The 8,210-nt window shown below is 30.9% G+C and overlaps 1 long non-coding RNA gene across 1 annotated transcript; it reads right to left on the minus strand.

Moving 5' to 3' along the window:
• Positions 1 to 2,349: 2,349 nt before the first annotated feature.
• Positions 2,350 to 7,891, minus strand: LOC128093814 (uncharacterized). Its single transcript, XR_008212766.1, has 4 exons — positions 7,468 to 7,891; positions 3,194 to 3,419; positions 2,801 to 3,128; positions 2,350 to 2,735 (listed from the first exon to the last, which is right to left on the minus strand). It is a non-coding gene; the product is annotated as an uncharacterized LOC128093814 (long non-coding RNA).
• Positions 7,892 to 8,210: the final 319 nt, after the last annotated feature.

Here is an 8,210-nt window from a genome sequence, read left to right on the forward strand (position 1 = left end):
AAACATCAAAATGCGTTTTTCTCAAAACGTCAAAAAGCGACGTGCGACAAGACAGCACGACAACGACGATTTGTAACATGACGTTGGAATTAAGTGCAAACAAACCAATTTGTATTTAAAACAGCAAAACAAATTTACCTTTCACCATAGCGCAAGTCCGAGCAAAAACATAAAATAGTCGCTGATAGAGCCTTCTTGAGATGTTATTTTGAAGAACATGCAATTTGAGAACATGATGCTATTTACTTCTGATGACTGTTGAATATCTCCTAAATTTCACAAGAATCGCTGGTGTAGATTCAGCGATACAGGCATTCAAACAAGTGTTTTCTGCGAATGTAATGGCATTTGTTAGTACCAGTTTTGATGTTTCCTGTTTTAGTCCGTAGTTCCACAAATCAAATAAATCCAAAGTGTGCAATATTGGTTGGAGAAAAAAGAAGATTTTAACACCGATATCCGAAAAAGTGCGTGATATAATCCGTAAAGGTACAGCAGTGATGTTATCAACCGTGCTTCTGTATACCCGTCCAAAATTTGCACCAACTGCAGACTGCGTTGCACACGGAGTTCTGATGATGTCTGCTTACTCGATGAGTAAGTTTTTGACAACATTTTTAAACTCTGAAAAAAAAAATAAAATAAAAATGTTAATGCGAGATTTGTGTGGCGGCAAATGCAATCGTCGGCGTTAAACGTCATGTTTAACGTGCCGTACGTGTCAATCGAAATTGAACACGGTCGACACAGGAAAATAGACAGGAAGAGCATTGATTGTATTGTTTCGCATTGAAATGGGCATGCCATGTAGAATGCCGATCGTAGAGCACACTATATTCTTCTGTTCTTCCTAAGAGGCATTAGAGTTATTGCTAATGAGCAGAAAAGAGAAAAAGATTCAAGGATAATCTAGATGCCGATTTCTTTTCCAAATTTCATGGTTTTCGTAGTGGACTAAGGTCACATAGATCTGGAATCTTCTTCAGTAGAACGATACCTGAAAGCTCAGACACTTGCAATTTACGACTGTGTTCGGGAAATGCATGTTGTACTTCCAATTTCGAAACCAGTGATCTTTTTCGGCACTCAAAGCAGATTGGCCTATTGTCATCAATTTTGCAGCTTGAAAGCTACTTTCATGGCCATAAAATAAATTTCTACCTTTTTTATGGGTTTGTGTTATTTTGAATTATTCCCAACCCAGTCGGAAATGGCGGACGCATTTCTGGCGTTCGTCTGGGGACTTGCGCCAGCCATCTTGCAGAATTTCCCCCAGATTTGCTCCAGATTTCTGCCATGGTTTCTGGCGAATATGACTCAAACCGGTCGTGCACGGTTCAACCGATTGAACCGGTTGATTTTGTTGCCAGACAGCTGGCTGAAATTTTGCCCGATATTCGCCAGATTTGTCTGGCGTTACGCAAAACTTGGCTAGAATAAGTGTGCCAAGTGTGTCTGAACTGCTCGACAAACGGCTGCCTGCGCATGACACTCAAATTTACCAGATTATTTTCCGAATGGGAATAAAAGACTTTACTCGACACCCAGCATAGGTTGAAATCTAGACAAGACACACACCATTATGCGTTTGTCATATTACACACTTTGCACCAAATTCTCCATCCTTGCAAATAATTTTGCGAATGCCAGAGATTTTGCAACAATCGTGAAAGTTTTTAAAAGTTCTCCAACAAAGTGCACACCTCAAACTACAGCAGAAATAAACTATCTAATACACACACCCTAGTTTAAAACTGTTCTAAAGTGGTCGAAAGCAACAAAGCTCAGTCGAGACACTTGAAATCCCACCTCTTCTCCCCCCCGCTCGCCTAGAATGGTGCATGTCGCGACTGAGCTTTGTTGCTTTCGACCACTTTAGAACAGTTTCAAACTAGGGTGTGTGTCTTAGATAGGTTTTTTTCCAACCCTCTGGCACCACTGGTAATGGCTAGAACGTCTGACAGTCCCCAGACGGAAACGGGGGGCGCCTGGCGGGCGTTTTGTCTTGGGCGCTGCGCAAGACGTCTGGCAGATTTTCCCCCCGACTGGCCCAAGATTTTCGCCAGAATTCTGGCGAATATGCAACAAACCGGTCGTGCACGATTGAGGCGAACGAACCGTTTCAACCGATTCAATCGGTTATGCGTTTTGACAGATGGGTTTTGCCAGACAGACGCCAGATTTTGCGCCAGATTTTCGCACGACTGCGGGCAATAGAGCAGCACAAATCTGGCAAAAAATCGGACGTATTTCGTGGATTGATTTTCTTCTTGGTTTTCTTCTTTTTATACTGTTTTTCTTGCTGTTTTCTGTAATAAACAAGTTTCTACAAAATGAAATAAATTTAGATACTCTCAGCGTAACAATTAAAGTTTATTAATGTAAAAATATCACGTAAAGAAATAGGGTTAATGAATACGCAGCTGACTTCAAATAGCGCACCGTCTTTGGCTTTGCCTTTTCCGGCGGATTCAGTAACCACAACCGAAAGTGGTCAACCGTCTCCGGCAAAGTCTCAAGTCTGTCAATCCCGGCTGTGCGGACCGTCCTCCTTCTCGCCCTTCCGGCAGTTTCAGCAGCAGCCCGAGCGGTCGTCCGTCGCCATTGGACTCTCCAGCTTTTCTTGAACTCGTCCAACGTCCTGGATGTTCGGACCGTAGCTCCTCCTCACCTCTTCCGGCAGGTTCAGCTTTTCGAGGGGGCCAAGGAGATGATCTTGGAATCGGATTTAGAATCTGTGAAAAAGGAACGGAAAGGAAACTTTTAGTTCAATAACTTTTAAATGACGCATCATACTCACAGGTTCTTGAACTTGGCCACGGTCCCGGCTGTGTTGGCCGTCCTCCTCCTCGCCTCTTCCGGCAGGTTCAACAGCAGCCCGAGGTGGTCGTCCGTCTCCGATGGACTCTCCAGCTTTTCTTGAACTCGTCCAACGTCCCGGCTGTGTCGACCGTCCTCCTCCACGCCTCTTCCGGCAGGTTCAACAGCAGCCCGAGGTGGTCGTCCGTTTCCGATGGACTCTACAGCTGTTCTTGAACTCGTCCAACGTCCCGGATGTTCGGACCGTCCTCCTCACCTCTTCCGGTAGGTTCAGCTTTTCGAGGGGGCCATGGAGATGTTCTTGGAATCTGTGGAAAAGGAACGAAAAGGAAACTTTTAGTTCAATAACTTTGAAAGGACGCATCATACTCACAGGTTCTTGAACTTGGCCACGGTCCCGGCTGTGTTGACCGTCCTCCTCCTCGCCTCTTCCGGCAGGTCAACAGCAGCCCGAGGTGGTCGTCCGTCTCCGATGGACTCTCCAGCTGCTCTTGAACTCGTCCAACGTCCCGGATGTTCGGACCGTCCTCCTCACCTCTTCCGGCAGGTTCAGCTTTTCGAGGGGGCCAAGGAGATGTTCTTGGAATCGGATTTAGAATCTGTGAAAAAGGAACGGGAAGAAAATTTTTGATGTCTTTGAAATATTGGAAATTTTTAGAATCTGAATTTTTTTAAACTTTAAGTTTTTAAAATTTTTGAAATTTTTAAAAATTTAAAAATTTTAGAAAATTTAGAAATTTTAAAAAATTTATAAATTTTAAAAATTTTAAAAGTTTTAGAAATTTTAGAAATTTTAGAAATTTTAGAAATTTAAGAAATTTTGGAAATTTTAGAAATTTCAGAAATTGTAGAATTTTTAGAAATTTTAAAAATTTTAGAAATTTTAGAAATTTTAGAAATTTTAAAAATTTTATAAATTTTATAGATTTTATAAATGTTATAAATTTTATAAATTTTATGATTTTTTGAATTTTTTTGAAACTTTTGAAATTTTAAAAATTTTAGAAATTTTAAAAATTTTAGAAATTTTAAAAATTTTAGAAATTTTAAAAATTTCAGAAATTTTAAAAATTTCAGAAATTTTAGAAATTTTATAAATATTATAAATTGTATAAATTTTATAAATTTTATAAATTTTTGTAACTTTTTAAATTTTAAAAATTTTAGAAATTTTATAAATTTTATAAATTTTATAAATTTTAGAAGTTTTAGAAGTTTTAAAAGTTTTAAAAGTTTTAGAAGTTTTAAAAGTTTTAGAAGTTTTATAAATTTTATAAATTTTATAAATTTTATAAATTTTATAAATTTTATAAATTTTAGAAATTTTAGAAATTTTAGAAATTTTAGAAATTTTAGAAATTTTAGAAATTTTAGAAATTTTAGAAATTTTAGAAATTTTAGAAATTTTAGAAATTTTAGAAATTTTAGAAATTTTAGAAATTTTAGAAATTTTAGAAATTTTAGAAATTTTAGAAATTTTAGAAATTTTAGAAATTTTAGAAATTTTAGAAATTTTATAAATTTTATAAAATTTTAGAAATTTTATAAAATTTGAGAAATTTGAGAAATTTTATAAATTTTATAAAATTTGAGAAATTTGAGAAATTTTATAAATTTTATAAAATTTGAGAAATTTGAGAAATTTTATAAATTTTATAAATTTTATAAATTTTATAAATTTTATAAATTTTATAAATTTTATAAATTTTATAAATTTTATAAATTTTAGAAAAAAAAATTTCTAACATTTCTAACAATTCTAAAATTTCTAAAAAATTTAAAATTTCTAAAAATTTTAATACTTCAATTATTTCTAAAATTCCAATGATTTCTAAAATTCAAAAATTGTAAACATAAAAAAAATTAAAAAATTTCAAAAATTTCTAAAATTCTTAAAATTTGAATAAAATTCAAAATATCAAAAATTTCATAAAATAAAAAATATCATAGATTTTAAAACTTTCAAACATTTCAAAATTTTATAAAATTTCTGAAATTTCTCAAATTTTTAAAATTTATAAAAAAATTTACATTTCTAATCAATTTCTAACATATCAAAAATCTAACATTTCTAACATTCCTAAAATTTTAAAATTTCTTAAAATTTTAAAACTTCAATAATTTCTAAAATTTCAATTTCTAATCAATTTCTAACATATCAAAAATCTAACATTTCTAACATTCCTAAAATTTCTTAAAATTTTAAAACTTCAATAATTTCTATAATTTCAATTTCTAACATATCAAAAATCTAACATTTCTAACATTCCTAAAATTTCTTAAAATTTTAAAACTTCAATAATTTCTAAAATTTCAATAATTTCTAAAATTCAAAAAATGTAAACATTAAAAAAAAATCAAAAAAATCAAAGATTTCAAAAAATTTCAAAATGTCTAAAATTTCTTAAATTTTTAATATTTTTAAAATTTTTAAAATTTCTAAAATTTGAAAAAAAAAAATTTTAAAAATTTCATAAAATTAAAAAATATTATAGATTTTAAAACTTTCAAAAATTTATCAAATTTCTAAAATTTCTCATACTTTTAAAATTTATAAAAAATTTCACATTTCTATCCAACATCCAACATATCAAAAATCTTAAAAATTGAAAAGACTTTAAAAAATTTTAATATTTTTAAAATTAAAAAATTCCAATGTTTAAAAAAATTTAAAAAAAATAAAATTTCAAACATTTCAAAAATTTAAACAATTATTTTTCAAAGTTTATGTCGCCTATCACCCCTCTCCCCCTTTAATATTGGCTCAAAAATTCAAGGGGCAAAAACAATATTTTTTCAAAAAACTTCAAAATGTCAATGAAATTACACGTTCAATCAACTGACAACTATTTACAAAGCATTTCCCTGCGTTAATAATCACTTCGAGCATAATTGAAACTCTTGAAAAATATATATATTTTTTTAATTTCCAAAATTTCTAAATTTTTAAAAAATTCAAAAATTGAGCCAATATTGAATGGAGAGAGGGAGGATGGGCGAGATAGACTTTGAAATATTAATGTTTAAATTTTTGATAAGTTTAAAAAAATTTTTTAATTTTTTTAAAATGTTTGATTTTTTATATTTTTTAAGATATTTGAAATTTTTGGAATTTTTTAATCCTAAGAATATTAAAAAAATTTAAAGTCTTTGAAATTTTTAAGATTTTTGATATGTTAAAAAAGTTAAAATTTTTAGAATTTTTTAAAATTTGAAAAATTTTAGAAATTTTTAAAATTATTGAAATTTTTAAAATAAATGAAATATTTTAATTTTAATAAATTTAAAAAATATATATATTTTTAATTTTTTTAAAATTTAAGAGATTTTAGAAATTTAACAGTTTTTGAATTTTAGAAATGATTGAAATTTTAGAAATTATTGAAATTTAAAAATATTAGAAATTTTAGAAATGTTAAAAATCTTAGAAATGTTAGATTTGCTAGAAATGTGTTTTTTACCGCAGGGAAATGCTTTGTAAATAGTTTTCAGTTGATTGCACGTGTAATTTCATTGAAATTTTGAAGATTTTTGAAAAATATTGTTTTTCCTCTTGAATTTTTGAGCCTATATTGAAAGTGGGCGACATAAACTTTAAAAATTTTAGAATTTTTTTTTAAACTTTTGAAATTTTTGGAAAATTTTGGAAAGTTTAGAAATTTTTCTGAAGTTTTTTAATTTTTTTAGAAGTTTTGAAATTTTTTGAAATGTTTGAATTTTTTTAATTTTTTTTAGTTTTTGATATTTTTGAAATTTTTTAATTTTCTTAAATTTTTAATTTTTTTTGATGTTAACAATTTTTAAAATTTTTGAAATCTTTGAAATTTTTGAAATTTTAAATTTTTTTGAAATTTTATAAATTTTTTGAAATTTTTGAAACTTTAAAAATTTTAAAAGATTTAGAAATTTTAGAAATTTAAAAAATTTCAGAAATTTTAGAAATTTTAAAATTTTTAGAAATTTTAGAAATTTTAGAAATATCAGAAATTTTAGAATTTTTAGAAATTTTAGACATTTTAGAAATTTTAGAAATTTTAGAAATTTTAGAAATTTTAGAAATTTTAGAAATTTTAGAAATTTTAGGAATTTTATAATTTTTGGAAATTTTAGAAATTTTGATTTTTTTAAATTTTCTGAAATTTTGATTTTTTTTCGATGTTTACGATTTTTGAATTATAGAAACTATTAAAATTTTAGAAAAATATTGTTTTTGCCCCTTGAATTTTTGAGCCTATATCGGAGGTGGGCGACATAAACTTTGAAAAATTTTATAATTTTTTTTTAACTTTTGAAATTTTTGGAATGTTTTGGAAAGTTTTGAAATTTTTCTGAACTTTTAAAAAAAAAATTAAAATTTTGATATTTTTTGAAATGTTTGAAATTTTTAAAAGCTTTGAAATTTCTGATTTGTTTTTTTTTATTTTTTTTTATCACAATCCATGCTCGTATGGTTCTTCAAATGTCCCCCAAAGGAACCCAAAGTGGCCATTTTCCCCGAGCGACCAATTTGCATTTTCCGTATCACAATCCATGCTCATATGATTCTTTAAAGGACCCCAAAACGATCACCCCCAAGGGAACCGGCCATGCCGGGTTGTTGCCACTTTTGGCGGAATTTCAACTTTGAAAGTGAATAAAAAAACTCACCTTTCTCCCGGCACGAGACCACCAAAATAATCGCGGGGTTCACTCCTAGACACTTCACCACTTCACTAGAAACACATAAACGGACACTCCGAACACGGAACACGGACACGGTAACGGTAGCGGCACTCGGAATAAGCAACACAAAAAAAAGATAATTCCCGGGCGGATGCGGACGCGGAACGAGCACGACGTGCACGCGGTTTTTCTCAAGCAGCAATAATTTTGACAATGGCCGATTTTGACAGATGCCAAAACGCATGAGTGTGTGTAAGGCGAATTTTCGCCGAAGAGAAAACCGCAAAAACGGCAAAAACACACCCAGGTCCCAAACCAACCAAGGACACGAACCCAACATAAATAAATAGTGTCTTGAATTACCCCCGACAAACGTCCGCCGCCGCCAGACGCAAGATGTTCTGCCGTCTGGGTCACCAAAACCTCGAAGAGCCCACGTAGTAGTATTAGTGAAGAGCCCACGTTGTTTATCGTGGGCTCTTCACTAATACTACTGCGTGGGCTCTGTGAGTGTAGCAGTATTGGTGTTGCCTGTTTGTTTACACCAAATTTTCAAGAAACATCACTTTTTGTGTGTGCAAATCTGTTACGAAAAAAGGTGAGAACTGTTGCTTCCGATTGACCGGGAAGATTTGCCGGGTAGTACTAGACCGAGGACTGGCCAAGTCTCGCTGTTGATCCTTCCGAACAACTCGCTGCAATCTCCGGCAGGGAGTAACCGACCAAAT

Source organism: Culex pipiens, chromosome 1 (assembly GCF_016801865.2).
Source record: "Culex pipiens pallens isolate TS chromosome 1, TS_CPP_V2, whole genome shotgun sequence".
NCBI classification, from domain to species: domain Eukaryota; kingdom Metazoa; phylum Arthropoda; class Insecta; order Diptera; family Culicidae; genus Culex; species Culex pipiens.